Genomic DNA, 18938 nt, shown 5'->3' with positions numbered 1-18938 from the left:
AAAGCAGCAGACCATGGCCCAAGACCTTGGCCTCCTGCACCCATGCAGGAGACCTGGAGGCAGTTCCTGGCTCCTGGCTCCTGGCTCCTGGCTTTGGATCAGCCCAGCTCCAGCTATTGTAGCCATTAGGGAGTGAACCAGCAGATGGAAGACTTCTCCCTCTGTCTCTTCCTCTGCCTCTCTGTAACTCTTTGACTTTCAAATAAATAAATAAATCTTAAAAAATAATTTAATATTGATTATAGTCCTGAAAATAAGTGACTACAACATTGTAGTACGAATGTTAACACATTTAAAAAAATCTGTCTTCCAAAGGAGTAGTATTAATATTTGGAATTTGTGACCTAAATTTACACTGAAGTACAACTAAAAACTTCAAATTCCCAAGCCATTAAATACTGACATTTTGTAGACTTCTCAAGTTATTACATATAATTCAGATTGTTAAATGTATTTCTGGTACTTACTAGGATAAATAATTCACATCATACACACACACACAAACACACACACACACACACACACACCACAGGCTCATACTTTTTATTGTGTGCTTCCATTGTATTCACTTAAATATTTAATCAATATTTAATTCATATACAATACATTCCCCCATTTAAAGAGTATAATTCAATGGTCTTCACATTATAATCACATGGTTGTGCCTCCTTACTACAGTCAATTTCAGAATATTTTCATTATCTTACAGAGAAATTCCATACCTAACAGCAGTCAATGAACTTGATCTCTAAATCCCAAAGTTCTAAGTAACGCTAATATATTTTTTGTTTCTATGAATTTGCTTCTGTGGGGGCATTTTTGTATAAATTGATTAATACAGTATGTGGTTTTTAAGATAGACTTATGGGGCTGGCACCATGGCTCACTTGGTTGATCCTCTGCCATCTATTCCATTGTTTCCCAAATAATGGGTGTTGGTAGATTGTCTTTGCCCAAACTATAAAACCATCTAGTGTAGGCTTAAAGACTGGTAGTATCCTTTTCAGTGAATATACAACTGTTAGAGTAGATGCAGCAGATTCCATTAATCAGTGCACAAGCTCCTGGTTTTGCCAATATGCATTTTATGGCTAGCTAGTTGTCCATGACTCTCTTAGAGCACCCACGGATTCAAGCAATTACTGTAAAATCTGGCCTGAAGTGTAGGCTCTAGTTTGGCCCACACAATAAACAGATTTTTAAATGGTTTTCTATGGCCTAGCAGGACCTACTACTATCATACTACAAGAACTATGGAGTTTTCCTCACAACAGCAGCCTCCTGAGAGAATAAAAGATAGGTAAAACATGTGTGCCAGTAAGTGTAGCATGTTCAATATGAAAAATGCAAACATTTTACTCACCCTTTTGCCCTTTGAAGATGTATTCGAGATCTTCAATGCATTCACAAGAGTGAGCAGACTTCTTGGTCTCTGTGTGCACCTGTGAAGACTAAAGAGGTAGAACTGAGATCCTTGACAACTCAGCTTGGGATGCCCTGAATTTGACTTCAGTATGAGTGCTGAGTAGCACCTTGTAGGATTCCTTTCATTTAGGCTGCAATTGATCAGAGTTAGAGTCTTTGCTGCAAGTGTCTCTTAAGCCTTGGTCTCCTGGGGACAGGCTGTCATGACTTTTGGGACCTGGCACTGTGAGAATTTTATTACCACAGTCCATTAGCCTCTTGTATAGGAAAAAGATTAATAATAAACTTTTATCGGATCCTGTATCCCTGAGTCAAAGAGAGTGTCAGAAGTGAAGAATATCTTTTTATATAGCATTTTAATTAAACAGCCTTAGGTGCCACTTTGATCCTGAGGGCAACAGGTAAGAATTTAAGACACGTTTCTGAGGTCTCTAGGCAAAGCTTAGCTAGGATTATCTTAAGAATATGACTAGCTTTTTGAGTTTATTTGATGACTAAGGTCTCCAAGGGGCATGGAGATAAGAAATCCCTAAAGCAGTCACTACATGTTAAGGTACTTTCCTCATGACAGTATGCAGCCTTTACCCTCCACATATGCAAGGAACTCCTGGCATTAAACCTACTCTTCCAAAGCAGTGAGAGTCATATATTAATAATCCTCCATTCAGTGCATGGCCTTATGATTGAAAACCCACCTCCAGTGGCATCCTTCGTGTCTGCAGTCAGGAGGGCTCTTCCTTTCCAAATTGCTCCATGTGCATGGAATTCAAGGAAAACAAACTGGAGCACATACATATAAACTCATTAGCTCTTCCCCATTGCAAGGCTCTAGTTAAAGGAGTAAGTTTGGCTTTTTGCAATGAAGTGCTAGATGTCAATGTCTGAGATTCTATCACCTGAATAAAACCCATCATGGCATATCGTACCTTTTTAACTTTTTAATTGCAAGAAAATCAAAAAAGAAATGAGATATTTAAATAAAATAAAGAAATGACATTTAAAAAAATACACACAGATAAAAAGCAGAAGTTTGTGGGGGAGAAAAGAGGAAAGAGAAAAAACAAAATGAAAAGAAGAAAGAAAACAACACTAAAAAGAACAGGCAAAACAACTGGATACGAGCTAGACAAACTATTAAGATTAATTCTGTTCACTATGCTAATATTTTGAATAAATGCTACATATGAATTACACTATCCACATCAGCACCTAAAACAAAAAAAACAAAAGTGTCAAAACAATGACATGGACAACTGCAACAGAAAGTAAAACACCAACGTTTATAACTGAACTTACAATACTAATCCTCCTATGTAAATAGTGATTATAGATGAGCAAATAATAAAAAGGGGAAATACACAAGAATTTAACAACTAGCAAATGCATACTGAAAATAAATACAAGAAATAAGAAAATCAAAAACAAATGAGAATTTAAACAAAATACACACAGATAAAAAAGAAAAAGTGTCTGGGGAGAAAAGAGGAAAACAAATGAAACAGAACAAAATAATAAGCACTAAAAAAAAACAGGCAAAACAGCAGGATGTGAACTACACTAGTTAGGAAAACTAATTCTGTTCACTGTGAGTGAGATCCCAGTGGAAAGAACAGGTCTTCAAAGAAGGAGGAACCTTTCTCTGAAGGGAGGAGAGAACCTCCACTTTGAATATGACCTTGTCTAAACAAGATAAGAGTCGGTGAACTCAAAAGGCTTCCATAGCCTTGGAAACTCATGACTGGAGCATAGGGAGATTAGTGATGCCATAGACAGGAGTGTCAATTTGTAAAGTCAACAACAGGAGTCACTGTGCACTTATTCCTCATGTAGGATCTCTGTCCTTAATGTGCGGTACATTGAGATTTAATGCTATAACAAGTACTCAAACAGTATATTTCACTTTGTGTTTCTATGGGGGTGCAAACTGTTGAAATCTTTACTTAATGTATACTAAACTGATCTTCTGTATATATAGAAAATTGAAAATGAATCTTGATATGAATGGAAGGGGGAGAGAGAGCAGGAAAGGGGAGGGTTGCGGGTGGGAGGGAAGTCATCAGGGGTGAGGGGGATGCCAATATAGTCCATAAACTGTATTTTGGAAATCTATATTCATCAAATAAAAGTTAAAAAAAGATTAATTCTATTCACTGTGCTAATATTTTGAAAAAAAGCTATATATGAATTACATATCAGTGACTCTAATAAAAGAATCAAAACTGACAAAACAATAACATGGAAAACTGCAACAGAAAGTAAAACACCAACGTGTATGAATGAACTTACAATACTAAACCTCCTATGTAAATAAAGTGATTATAGATGAGCTAATAATAAAAAGATGAAATACACAAGAATTTGAAACCTAGAAAATGCATACTGAAAATAAATACAAGAAATAAGAAAATCAAAAACAAATGAGAATTTAAACAAAATACACACAGATAAAAAAGAAAAAGTGTCTGAGGGAGTAAAGAGGAAAACAAATGAAACAGAACAAAATAATAAGCACTAAAAAGAACACGCAAAACACCAGGATGTGAACTACACTAGTTAGGAAGACTAATTCTGTCCACTATGCTAATATTTTGAACAAACACTACAAATGAATTACACTATACTCATCAGTGATTCAAACAAAATAATCCAAAGTGACAACACAAAAACATGGAAAACTGTAACAGAAAGTAAAACACCCACTCTGATAACTAAACTTACTATACTAATCCTCCGATGTAAATAAAGTGATTACCAATGAGAAAAATATTTAAAAAGGTGAGACACACAAGAATTAAACAATCAGAACACGAAAACAGAAAATGAATAAGCCAGCACAGAGGCTCACTGGTCTCATGCTCTGCCTACGGCACCAAAACCCCGCGTTCTAGTCCCGGTCGGAGCACCAGGTTCTAGCCCCGGTTGCTCCTCTTCCAGTGCAGCTCTCTGCTGTGGCCCGAGAGTGCAGTGGAGGATGGCCCAGGTGCTTGGGCCCTGCACCTGCATGGGAGACCAGGAGGAAGCACCTGGCTCCTGGCTTCGGATCAGAGCAGCGTGCTGTCCGCAAAGTGCCGGCCAGAGTGGCCACTTGGAAGGTGAACCAACAGAAAAAGGAAGACCTCTCTCTCTCTCTCACTGTCTAACTATGCCTGAAAAAAGGAAAAAGGAAACAAAGAAAGAAGAAAAAAGAAAATAAAAGAAATGGAAGAAATGACAAAAAATACAAAAGAAATGAGATTTTAAAATAAAATACACACGAATAAAAAGCAAAATAGTATTGGATAAAAAGGGAAACAAATAAACAGCAGTAAAAAGAACAGGCAAAACACCAGGATGTGAACTACAATAGTTATTAAGAGACACTCTAATCACTACGCTAATATTGAACAAACACTATATATGAATTACACTGTACTCATCCGTGAGTCAAACAAAATCATCAAAAGTGACAACACAATAAAAAAAAACCAATAACATGGAAAGCTGTAACAGAAAGTTCTTATACCTCAACTTACAACGCTAATCCTCCTATGTCAATAGATTACAGAGGAGAAAAAATAAAAACGTGAGATACATAAGAATTACACAATTAGAAAGGAAAACAGAAAATAAATACAAGAAATAACAGGAACATCAAAAATGAAATACGATCTTGAATAAAATACACACAGATAAACACAAAAAAGCTTGTGGGGGAGAAAAGAGGAAACACAAAACAAAAAGCATGAAATAAACAGCACTAATAAAAAGAGTAGAACAACACGAAATGAACTACACATTTTTTTTTTTTTGGACAGGCAGAGTGTACAGTGAAAGAGGGAGACAGAGAGAAAGGTCTTCCTTTTTTTCCATTGGTTCACCACCCAATGGCCGTTGCAGCCAGCGCGCCGCACTGATAGGAAGCCAGGAACCAGGTGCTTCTCGTGGTCTCCCATGCGGGTGCGGGACCCAAGGACTTGGGCCATCCTCCACTGCTGTGACGGGCCACAGCAGAGAGCTGGACTGGGAGAGGAGCAACCGGGACAGAATCTGGCGCCCCGACCGGGACTAGAACCCGGGATGCCGGCGCCGCAGGGCAGGATCAGCCTAGTGAGCCGCGGCGCTGGCCCAACTACACTAATTGTTAACAGTAATTCTACTCACTATGCTAATATTTGGAACTAACCCTATTGATGAATTACACTATCCTCATCAGTGATGCAAACAAAAGCATCAAAGTCAAAAACAAAGACATGGGAAACTATAACAGAAAGTAAAACACCACCTCTTATAACCAAACTTACAATAGTACTCCTCCTAGGTTAATAATTGATAACAGAGGAGAAAGAAATAAAAAAGGTGAGATACACACGATTAACCAATGAGAAAATGCATAAACGAAATAAACAAAAGAAATAAGAAATTCAAAAAAAGGAGATTTTTTTTTAACAGGCAGAGTGCACAGTGAGAGAGAGACAGAGAAAGGTCTTCCTTTGCCGTTGGTTCACCCTCCAATGTCCGCCGCGGCCAGCGCGCTGCGGCCAGCGCACCGCGCTGATCCGATGGCAGCAGCCAGGTTCGTCTCCTGGTCTCCCATGGGGTGCAGGGCCCAAACACTTGGGCCATACTCCACTGCACTCCCGGACCACAGCAGAGAGCTTGCCTGGAAGAGGGGCAAGCGGGACAGAATCCGGCACCCCGACCGGGAATAGAACCCGATGTGCCGGCGCCGCAAGGGGGAGTATTAGGATAGTGAGCCACGGCGCTGGCCCAAAAAAAGGACATTTTTAAAATCAATACACACAGCTAGAAAGCAAAACTTTGTGGGGGAGAAAAGAGGAAAAACAAAACAAACAGAACAAAATAATAAGCACTAAAAAGAACACGCAAAACACCAGGATGTGAACTACACTAGTTAGGAAGACTAATTCTGTCCACTATGCTAATATTTTGAACAAACACTACATATGAATTACATATGTATGAATCACTCATCAGTGATTCAAACAAAATAATCCAAAGTGACAACACAAAAACATGGAAAACTGTAACAGAAAGTAAAACACCCACTCTGATAACTAAACTTACTACACTAATCCTCCGATGTAAATAAAGTGATTACTGATGAGAAAAATATTGAAAAAGGTGAGACACACAAGAATTAAACAATCAGAACACGAAAACAGAAAATGAATAAGCCAGCACAGAGGCTCACTGGTCTCATGCTCTGCCTGCGGCGCCAAAACCCCGCGTTCTAGTCCCGGTCGGAGCACCGGGTTCTAGCCCCGGTTGCTCCTCTTCCAGTGCAGCTCTCTGCTGTGGCCCGAGAGTGCAGTGGAGGATGGCCCAGGTGCTTGGGCCCTGCACCCGCATGGGAGACCAGGAGGAAGCACCTGGCTCCTGGCTTCGGATCAGAGCAGCGCGCTGTCCACAACGCGCCAGCCAGAGCGACCACATGGACGGTGAACCAACGGAAAAAGGAAGACCTCTCTCTCTCTCTCTCTCTCTCTCTCTCTCTCTCACTGTCTAACTCTGCCTGTCAAAAAAGAAAAAGGAAACAAAGAAAACAAGGGAAAAAAGGAAAAGAAATGGAAGAAATGACAAGAAAATGACAAAAGAAATGAGATTTTAAAATAAAATACACACCAATACAAAGCAAAAGTGTGTGGGGGAAAAAAGGGAAACCAATAAACAGCACTAAAAAGAACAGGCAATACACCAGGATGTGAACTACACTAATTATTAAGATTCACTCTATTCACTACGCTAATATTCAACAAACACTATATATGAATTACACTGTACTTATCCGTGAGTCAAACAAAATCATCAAAAGTGACAAAACAATAACATGGAAAGCTGTAACAGCAAGTAAAACACCAACTCTTATACCTCACCTTACAATGCTAATCCTCCTATGTCAATTGAGTGATTACAGAGGAGAGAAAATAAAAAGGTGAGATACACAAGAATTACACAATTAGAAAAGGAAAACAGAAAATAAATACAAGAAATAACAGGAACATCAAAAAAGAAATACGATTTTAAATAAAATACACACAGATAAACACAAAAAAGCTTGTGGAGGAGAAAAGAGGAAACACAAAACAAAAAGCATGAAATAAACAGCACTAATAAAAAGAGCAGAACAACACGAAATGAACTACACAATTTTTTTTTTTTTTTGGACAGGCAGAGTGTACAGTGAAAGAGGGAGACAGAGAGAAAAGTCTTCCTTTTTTTCCATTGGTTCACCACCCAATGGCCGTTGTAGCCAGCGCGCCGCGCTGATAGGAAGCCAGGAGCCAGGTGCTTCTCGTGATCTCCCATGCAGGTGCGGGACCCAAGGACTTGGGCCATCCTCCACTGCCGTGACGGGCCACAGCAGAGAGCTGGACTGGGAGAGGAGCAACCGGGACAGAATCTGGCGCCCCGACCGGGACTAGAACCCGGGATGCCGGCGCCGCAGGGCAGGATCAGCCTAGTGAGCCGCGGCGCTGGCCCAACTACACTAATTGTTAACAGTAATTCTACTCACTATGCTAATATTTGGAACTAACCCTATTGATGAATTACACTATCCTCATCAGTGATGCAAACAAAAGCATCAAAGTCAAAAACAAAGACATTGGAAACTATAACAGAAAGTAAAACAGCACCTCTTATAACCAAACTTACAATACTACTCCTCCTAGGTTAATAATTGATAACAGAGGAGAAAGAAATAAAAAAGGTGAGATACACACAATTAAGCAATGAGAAAATGCATAAACAAAATAAACAAAAGAAATTCAAAAAAAGGAGATTTTTAAATTCAATACACACAGCTAGAAAGCAAAACTTTGTGGGGGAGAAAAGAGGAAAAACAAAACAAACAGAACAAAATAATAAGCACTAAAAAGAACACGCAAAACACCAGGATGTGAACTACACTAGTTAGGAAGACTAATTCTGTCCACTATGCTAATATTTTGAACAAACACTACAAATGAATTACACTATACTCATCAGTGATTCAAACAAAATAATCCAAAGTGACAACACAAAAACATGGAAAACTGTAACAGAAAGTAAAACACCCACTCTGATAACTAAACTTACTACACTAATCCTCCAATGTAAATAAAGTGATTACCGATGAGAAAAATATTGAAAAAGGTGAGACACACAAGAATTAAACAATCAGAACACGAAAACAGAAAATGAATAAGCCAGCACAGAGGCTCACTGGTCTCATGCTCTGCCTGCGGCGCCAAAACCCCGCGTTCTAGTCCCGGTCGGAGCACCGGGTTCTAGCCCCGGTTGCTCCTCTTCCAGTGCAGCTCTCTGCTGTGGCCCGAGAGTGCAGTGGAGGATGGCCCAGGTGCTTGGGCCCTGCACCCGCATGGGAGACCAGGAGGAAGCACCTGGCTCCTGGCTTTGGATCAGAGCAGCGCGCTGTCCACAACGCACCAGCCAGAGCGACCACTTGGACGGTGAACCAACGGAAAAAGGAAGACCTCTCTCTCTCTCTCTCTCTCTCACTGTCTAACTCTGCCTGTCAAAAAAGAAAAAGGAAACAAAGAAAACAAGGGAAAAAAGGAAAAGAAATGGAAGAAATGACAAGAAAATGACAAAAGAAATGAGATTTTAAAATAAAATACACACCAATACAAAGCAAAAGTGTGTGGGGGAAAAAAGGGAAACCAATAAACAGCACTAAAAAGAACAGGCAATACACCAGGATGTGAACTACACTAATTATTAAGATTCACTCTATTCACTACGCTAATATTCAACAAACACTATATATGAATTACACTGTACTTATCCGTGAGTCAAACAAAATCATCAAAAGTGACAAAACAATAACATGGAAAGCTGTAACAGCAAGTAAAACACCAACTCTTATACCTCACCTTACAATGCTAATCCTCCTATGTCAATTGAGTGATTACAGAGGAGAGAAAATAAAAAGGTGAGATACACAAGAATTACACAATTAGAAAAGGAAAACAGAAAATAAATACAAGAAATAACAGGAACATCAAAAAAGAAATACGATTTTAAATAAAATACACACAGATAAACACAAAAAAGCTTGTGGAGGAGAAAAGAGGAAACACAAAACAAAAAGCATGAAATAAACAGCACTAATAAAAAGAGCAGAACAACACGAAATGAACTACACAATTTTTTTTTTTTTGGACAGGCAGAGTGTACAGTGAAAGAGGGAGACAGAGAGAAAGGTCTTCCTTTTTTTCCATTGGTTCACCACCCAATGGCCGTTGTAGCCAGTGCGCCGCGCTGATAGGAAGCCAGGAGCCAGGTGCTTCTCGTGGTCTCCCATGCAGGTGCGGGACCCAAGGACTTGGGCCATCCTCCACTGCCGTGACGGGCCACAGCAGAGAGCTGGACTGGGAGAGGAGCAACCGGGACAGAATCTGGCGCCCCGACCGGGACTAGAACCCGGGATGCCGGCGCCGCAGGGCAGGATCAGCCTAGTGAGCCGCGGCGCTGGCCCAACTACACTAATTGTTAACAGTAATTCTACTCACTATGCTAATATTTGGAACTAACCCTATTGATGAATTACACTATCCTCATCAGTGATGCAAACAAAAGCATCAAAGTCAAAAACAAAGACATTGGAAACTATAACAGAAAGTAAAACACCACCTCTTATAACCAAACTTACAATACTACTCCTCCTAGGTTAATAATTGATAACAGAGGAGAAAAAAATAAAAAAGGTGAGATACACACGATTAACCAATGAGAAAATGCATAAATGAAATAAACAAAAGAAATAAGAAATTCAAAAAAAGGAGATTTTTTTTTTAACAGGCAGAGTTCACAGTGAGAGAGAGACAGAGAGAAAGGTCTTCCTTTGCCGTTGGTTCACCCTCCAATGTCCGCCGCAGCCAGCGCGCTGCGGCCGGCGCACCGCGCTGATCCGATGGCAGCAGCCAGGTTCGTCTCCTGGTCTCCCATGGGGTGCAGGGCCCAAGCACTTGGGCCATCCTCCACCGCACTCCCGGACCACAGCAGAGAGCTTGCCTGGAAGAGGGGCAAGCGGGACAGAATCCGGCACCACAACTGGGACTAGAACCCGATGTGCCGGCGCCGCAAGGTGGAGTATTAGGATAGTGAGCCACGGCGCTAGCCTAAAAAAAGGACATTTTTAAAATCAATACACACAGCTAGAATGCAAAACTTTGTGGGGGAGAAAAGAGGAAAAACAAAACAAACAGAACAAAATAATAAGCACTAAAAAGAACACGCAAAACACCAGGATGTGAACCACACTAGTTAGGAAGACTAATTCTGTCCACTATGCTAATATTTTGAACAAACACTACATATGAATTACATATGTATGAATCACTCATCAGTGATTCAAACAAAATAATCCAAGTGACAACACAAAAACATGGAAAACTGTAACAGAAAGTAAAACACCCACTCTGATAACTAAACTTACTATACTAATCCTCCGATGTAAATAAAGTGATTACCAATGAGAAAAATATTGAAAAAGGTGAGATACACAAGAATTAAACAATCAGAACATGAAAACAGAAAATGAATAAGCCAGCACAGAGGCTCACTGGTCTCATGCTCTGCCTACGGCACCAAAACCCCGCGTTCTAGTCCCGGTCGGAGCACCGGGTTCTAGCCCCGGTTGCTCCTCTTCCAGTGCAGCTCTCTGCTGTGGCCCGAGAGTGCAGTGGAGGATGGCCCAGGTGCTTGGGCCCTGCACCCACATGGGAGACCAGGAGGAAGCACCTGGCTCCTGGCTTCGGATCAGAGCAGCGCGCTGTCCACAACGCGCCAGCCAGAGCGACCACTTGGACGGTGAACCAACGGAAAAAGGAAGACCTCTCTCTCTCTCTCTCTCTCTCTCACTGTCTAACTCTGCCTGTCAAAAAAGAAAAAGGAAACAAAGAAAACAAGGGAAAAAAGGAAAAGAAATGGAAGAAATGACAAGAAAATGACAAAAGAAATGAGATTTTAAAATAAAATACACACCAATACAAAGCAAAAGTGTGTGGGGGAAAAAAGGGAAACCAATAAACAGCACTAAAAAGAACAGGCAATACACCAGGATGTGAACTACACTAATTATTAAGATTCACTCTATTCACTACGCTAATATTCAACAAACACTATATATGAATTACACTGTACTTATCCGTGAGTCAAACAAAATCATCAAAAGTGACAAAACAATAACATGGAAAGCTGTAACAGCAAGTAAAACACCAACTCTTATACCTCACCTTACAATGCTAATCCTCCTATGTCAATTGAGTGATTACAGAGGAGAGAAAATAAAAAGGTGAGATACACAAGAATTACACAATTAGAAAAGGAAAACAGAAAATAAATACAAGAAATAACAGGAACATCAAAAAAGAAATACGATTTTAAATAAAATACACACAGATAAACACAAAAAAGCTTGTGGAGGAGAAAAGAGGAAACACAAAACAAAAAGCATGAAATAAACAGCACTAATAAAAAGAGCAGAACAACATGAAATGAACTACACAATTTTTTTTTTTTTTTGGACAGGCAGAGTGTACAGTGAAAGAGGGAGACAGAGAGAAAAGTCTTCCTTTTTTTCCATTGGTTCACCACCCAATGGCCGTTGCAGCCAGTGCGCCGCGCTGATAGGAAGCCAGGAGCCAGGTGCTTCTCGTGGTCTCCCATGCAGGTGCGGGACCCAAGGACTTGGGCCATCCTCCACTGCCGTGACGGGCCACAGCAGAGAGCTGGACTGGGAGAGGAGCAACCGGGACAGAATCTGGCGCCCCGACCGGGACTAGAACCCGGGATGCCGGCGCCGCAGGGCAGGATCAGCCTAGTGAGCCGCGGCGCTGGCCCAACTACACTAATTGTTAACAGTAATTCTACTCACTATGCTAATATTTGGAACTAACCCTATTGATGAATTACACTATCCTCATCAGTGATGCAAACAAAAGCATCAAAGTCACAAAACAAAGACATGGGAAACTATAACAGAAAGTAAAACAGCACCTCTTATAACCAAACTTACAATACCACTCCTCCTAGGTTAATAATTGATAACAGAGGAGAAAGAAATAAAAAAGGTGAGATACACACAATTAAGCAATGAGAAAATGCATAAACAAAATAAAAAGAAATTCAAAAAAAGGAGATTTTTAAATTCAATACACACAGCTAGAAAGCAAAACTTTGTGGGGGAGAAAAGAGGAAAAACAAAACAAACAGAACAAAATAATAAGCACTAAAAAGAACACGCAAAAAACCAGGATGTGAACCACACTAGTTAGGAAGACTAATTCTGTCCACTATGCTAATATTTTGAACAAACACTACATATGAATTACATATGTATGAATCACTCATCAGTGATTCAAACAAAATAATCCAAAGTGACAACACAAAAACATGGAAAACTGTAACAGAAAGTAAAACACCCACTCTGATAACTAAACTTACTATACTAATCCTCCGATGTAAATAAAGTGATTACTGATGAGAAAAATATTGAAAAAGGTGAGATACACAAGAATTAAGCAATCAGAACACGAAAACAGAAAATGAATAAGCCAGCACAGAGGCTCACTGGTCTCATGCTCTGCCTGCGGCGCCAAAACCCCGCGTTCTAGTCCCGGTCGGAGCACCGGGTTCTAGCCCCGGTTGCTCCTCTTCCAGTGCAGCTCTCTGCTGTGGCCCGAGAGTGCAGTGGAGGATGGCCCAGGTGCTTGGGCCCTGCACCCGCATGGGAGACCAGGAGGAAGCACCTGGCTCCTGGCTTCGGATCAGAGCAGCGCGCTGTCCACAACGCGCCAGCCAGAGCGACCACTTGGACGGTGAACCAACGGAAAAAGGAAGACCTCTCTCTCTCTCTCTCTCTCTCTCTCTCTCTCTCTCACTGTCTAACTCTGCCTGTCAAAAAAGAAAAAGGAAACAAAGAAAACAAGGGAAAAAAGGAAAAGAAATGGAAGAAATGACAAGAAAATGACAAAAGAAAAGAGATTTTAAAATAAAATACACCCCAATAAAAAGCAAAAGTGTGTGGGGGAAAAAAGGGAAACCAATAAACAGCACTAAAAAAAAGGCAAAACACCAGGATGTGAACTACACTAATTATTAAGATTCACTCTATTCACTACGCTAATATTCAACAAACACTATATATGAGTTACACTGTACTCATCCGTGAGTCAAAGAAAATCGTCAAAAGTGACAAAACAATAACATAGAAAGCTGTAACAGAAAGTAAAACACCAACTCTTATACCTCACCTTACAATGCTAATCCTCCTATGTCAATTGAGTGATTACAGAGGAGAGAAAATACAAAGGTGAGATACACAAGAATTACACAATTAGAAAAGGAAAACAGAAAATAAATACAAGAAATAACAGGAACATCAAAAAAGAAATACGATTTTGAATAAAATACACACAGATAAACACAAAAAAGCTTGTGGGGGAGAAAAGAGGAAGCACAAAACAAAAAGCATGAAATAAACAGCACTAATAAAAAGAGCAGAACAACACGAAATGAACTACACAATTTTTTTTTTTTTTGGACAGGCAGAGTGTACAGTGAAAGAGGGAGACAGAGAGAAAGGTCTTCCTTTTTTTCCATTGGGTCACCACCCAATGGCCGTTGCAGCCAGCGCGCCGCGCTGATAGGAAGCCAGGAGCCAGGTGCTTCTCGTGGTCTCCCATGCGGGTGCGGGACCCGAGGACTTGGGCCATCCTCCACTGCCGTGACGGGCCACAGCAGAGAGCTGGACTGGGAGAGGAGCAACCGGGACAGAATCTGGCGCCCCGACCGGGACTAGAACCCGGGATGCCGGCGCCGCAGGGCAGGATCAGCCTAGTGAGCCGCGGCGCTGGCCCAACTACACTAATTGTTAACAGTAATTCTACTCACTATGCTAATATTTGGAACTAACCCTATTGATGAATTACACTATCCTCATCAGTGATCCAAACAAAGAATCAAAGTGATAAAACAAAGACATGGGAAAATATAACAGAAAGTATTAGAGCAACTCTTGTAACCAAACTTACAATACTACTCCTCCTAGGTAAATAATTGATAACAGATGAAAAAAATTTAAAAGTTGAGATACACAAGATTAAGCAATGAGAAAAGGCAGAAAGGAAATAAATAAAAGAAATAAATTCAAAAAAGGAGATTTTTAAATTAAATACACACAGCTAGAAACAAAACTCTGTTTTCCCTCTTCCGGGCCAGCTCTCTGCTGTGGCCAGGGGTGCAGTGGAGGATGGCCCAAGTACTTGCGCCTTGCACTCCATGGGAGTCCAGGATAAGTACCTGGCTCCTGCCATCGGATCAGCATGGTGTATGGGCCGCAGCGCACTGGCCGCGGCAGCCATTGAAGGTGAACTAACGGCAAAGGAAGACCTTTCTCTCTGTCTCTCTCTCACTGTCCAATCTGCCTGTCAAAAAAGAAAAAGAAAAAAAAGCAAAACTTCATGGGGGAGAAAAGAGGAAAAGCAAAAGAAACAGAACAATATAATAAGCACTAAAAAGAATAGGCAAAACACCAGGATGTGAACTACACTAATTATTAAGATTAATTCTGTTCACTATGCTAATATTTTGAACAAACACTACATATGAATTACACTATACTCAGACATGATTCAAACAAAATAATAAAAAACTGACAAAACAGAAACATGGAAAACTGTAACAGAAAGTAAAACACCAACTCTGATAACTAAACTTACTATACTAAACTTCCTATGTAAATAAAGTGATTACAGATGAGAAAAAAGAAAAAAAGGTGAGATACGCAAGTATTAAACAATTAGAAAATGGAAACAGAAATTAAGTTGAAGAATTGACAAGAAAAATCAAAAGAGAAATGAGGGGATATTTAAATGAAATAGAAATGCACATATAAGTAGTAAAATATTGTGGGTTAAGGGAGAGAACAAAACGAACTGAACAATAAAAGAACAAAATAAATAACACACTAACAGGAACTAGAGAAACAGCAAAATATGGAAAACACTTAGCTTTGTCCAAGTCTCGCTGGTCAGCATCCAACTGCTTCCTGGAAGAAATGGACAAAATTCTCTGCCAAGCCAGGGATTCAAACAAGCAGTTGGAATGACATCACAATGTGCCTCCCAAGGTCAGAGGAAGAAATGGACCAATCACAGTTGGTGATACTCCATGGTAGTTTCCACAAGTATCTGTCCATTTGATTAAACAGAAAATACCCCCAGCAGATCTTTGCTTAGGTTAGTTATAGAAATTGATATTTATTTTTTTGCAAAATCAACACATGTAGAATGTTTCAATTGCCTCCTGAAGTCTACACCCCAAATAGCCTTTCCTTCCTCTTTAACATCTGAGTGATAGGTCCCAACATGACGGGATCACTTTCCCAGCATCATGACACTACCACAAAATGTTCTGTTGCCCATGACAGCTTGGTGCATTGTTCATATCTGTAGAGCTGAGAGGGAGGTGTCTTCCATCATTTCCCCTATGTTCATGAGCAGATTGCTCATCAGAATCCCTGGAGGACCACAAGGCTGTGGGCTGATGTGGTGCAGTACAGAAGGCAAAAAAAAAAAAAAAAAAAAAAAAAAAAAAAAAAAGCGCAAACTGAGGAATCTGTAGCCCGCAAAGCTATGCTTCAAATTGTATGGAGAAAAGCAAGACATTCCCAGAGATTTCAGCGCTTTTTTGCTATTGTAACAAGACCTTGTCTTGGGTATTTGAAAATTTTCACACTGTTCTCAATGCTGGGGAGAGTAAAATTGAGGATCAGCAGATCCAGTAACTTGAAAGGGCTCACTTTTTGCTTCTGTTGGTGCCCTCTTAAAAAAAATTGATAATGAAATGGAAGGCTGGAGGCCTCCTATTTACCATATGTGTAAGAGTTGAAAGGGAGCATTGTACCCCTTTAAATACACCAGTATGACTGAGTTCAACATCCAAACATTAGGAAAAAGATGGCCCCTTTTTGAAGTCTTCTTACAAGGTGGAAGAAGTGAATGAATCCCTCCAAAGTCCTTGCATAAATTCCCTCATCCTGGGTCTGGTGTTGAGGTGCACCAGGTTAAGCTGCACTCTGTGATGCCAGCATCCCACTAAGTGCACCGCTTTAAGCTGCACTCTGCTGCAAGCATCTCCCGATGTGTGCTTTGAAGATTCAATAAGTTGGGGGGCTAGGGAATGATATAATGAAGTTTGTGGTTTTGGAATGTTCCTGTTGGGATGTTAATGCAGAACCTACAGTAAAAACCTCTTCAAGACTGGAGCCACTAAGAGGCCCTGAAGTGATAAAGACCTGGATAGGTCACAGACCCAACTGACTGAACAGAGGGAATGAGAGAGCTGGAAGCCCCCAAGATGACTCTTCTAAAATGACTGAAAAACAGAAGTGCACCTTAGAGAACTTCGTTTTTGAGAATGAATATTTATGAATATCCATAATGAAGAAGAAACTCAAGAATCTAAGTAACAAACAAAAATTTGATCATAAAATGGGCAAATATCCTGTGCAGATATTCTCAAAACAGGATTTACAAGTAACCTACAAGTAATGGAAAAATGTACAATGTCACTAATCATCAGGGAACTGCAAATCAAAATCACCATCTCATTCTAGTTAGAATAGTTTGAACAAAAGATAAAAGTAATAAATTCTGGTAAGGGTGTGGAGAAAGAGGATCTCTTGGCAGTAATGTATATGACTGTAGCTATTATGGAAAACAATGCAGCCAATACTGAGAAACCTAGAAACAGAACTGCTATATGCCTTAGCTATCCTACTACTTATATGTGTCTATGAATTGAAAATATATTGAAGAGATGTGTGCAGTCATTTGTAGTGTTGTACTATTCACAATAACCATGATGTAGAATCAGGTGCCCAACAACTGGAGCATGGATAATGAAAATGTGGTATACACATGCAAAGGAATGTTAACAGAGTGGGAGGCCAAGGCAGCTTGGGCTGGCTGACAAGGTTGTAGCAGAAGGTCTGTCTCAGCAAGGCGTGAGAACAACAGCTGTAGTCCTCTTGGTGGTTTTAGGTTTGTTGGGATCTACACTCTGCATAAGAAAGCCAGAGCTTCCTGGTGGTCCCACTTATGATTGCTGTATTTCTAATTTTAGGGAAGAACACTTAGACTCATGATCCCCAAAATGTCCATTGCTTTGTAGAATTTTAATCAAGCAGAATGTTAGTGTAAGAGAAGGGGTTAATGCTTTATACAAGGTTGAGCTGTTTGTGGAAAAGAATTAAAAGGTAACAGGCTCCTTGGTATATTCTTCCCACTAGAAAAAAGATAAATGTTACTGAAGTTTTAATATAATTTATGCAACAAATACAATGGTTAGCATGTCAAAGCTGTGGAATAGATCTAAGGGAACCTTTAGATAAGTACAAGAAAGAAATTAAAGAGTTACAGAAAGAACTGCAAAAGCGGGGATACATTGAAAAAAGGGTCTGCTCTGAACATTTGGCTTCTAGTAAAGATTAGATTAGGAAGGGAACATTCTAGCTTGTGTAGCCAATTTCTGCCTAGCTAGACAGTACTCCAGGCCTTGGTTTGTGAGCGCAGCCTGTTATCTTGTACCTGTCTGTGACAGTAACCCATGCTCTGAACATGCCTTTTGAAAATAGTCATCTCAAACTTGTGATTATAACCCATGCTCTGAATATGCCCTTGAAAATCAAAGAAATTGTGACTAGATAAAAATGGACAACAAACTTGGTATAGTAAGAAGAAAGAATCATTATGTGATTTATATATATATATATATATATATATATATATATATATATATATAAACAGTCTGGTACTCCAGAGACAGAGCCATGACATCAGCCTTGCTGTGAGGACAGAGCCATGACATCAGCCTTGCTGTGAGTGTGTCTCTCATTTCTTCCTGTGACAATGCCTCCCACATCTTCAGGAACCCCTGGACCTGCTGGAGCTGGACTCTGCCAAACATTTACATCAATTTTTATTGGTTGGAAAATTTAGACGTATGATTCATGTGCACTCATATTCCTTGCAGGCTGCTGCTCTCTTTTCATACATAATCATTCTAAAATTCATCCACAGCATATTTGTGCCTTTTCTACCACTCTTTCCTCTCACTCTATTTAATAAAGTAAATAAATACATCTTTTAAAATGGCAGGGATTTGATGAAGCAATTACGATGTCACTTGGGACACTCACATCCAATGTAGAGTGCTGGGGTTCTCCAAGTTCTGCTGCTGAGTTCAAGTTCCTGTTACTGTGCATCCTGGGAGAGAACAGGTGATGGTAAAGGTACTTACGTCCCTGTCAACTACATGGGCGATGTGGATTTAGTTCCAAGCTCCTGGAATTAGCCTGGTCAAGTTCCTAGCTGTGGCAGGTAATCGGGTGGTGATCAGTGTTTGGGATTTCTCTGTTTCCCAAATGAATAAATTGATATATTGAGATGTTTTTTAAAGATTTATTTATTTATTCAAAAGGCAGAGTTACACACACAGAGGCAAGG

The 18938-nt window shown here is 40.1% G+C and overlaps 1 pseudogene; it reads right to left on the bottom strand.

The window, feature by feature from the left end:
* The window catches only part of LOC108175452 (CD2 antigen cytoplasmic tail-binding protein 2 pseudogene), a 69334-nt pseudogene that overhangs the window by 13406 nt on the left and 36990 nt on the right, over window positions 1-18938 (bottom strand).

Source organism: Oryctolagus cuniculus, chromosome 19 (assembly GCF_964237555.1).
Source record: "Oryctolagus cuniculus chromosome 19, mOryCun1.1, whole genome shotgun sequence".
Lineage (NCBI taxonomy): Eukaryota > Metazoa > Chordata > Mammalia > Lagomorpha > Leporidae > Oryctolagus > Oryctolagus cuniculus.
This window is presented reverse-complemented; position numbering and strand designations above follow the sequence as displayed.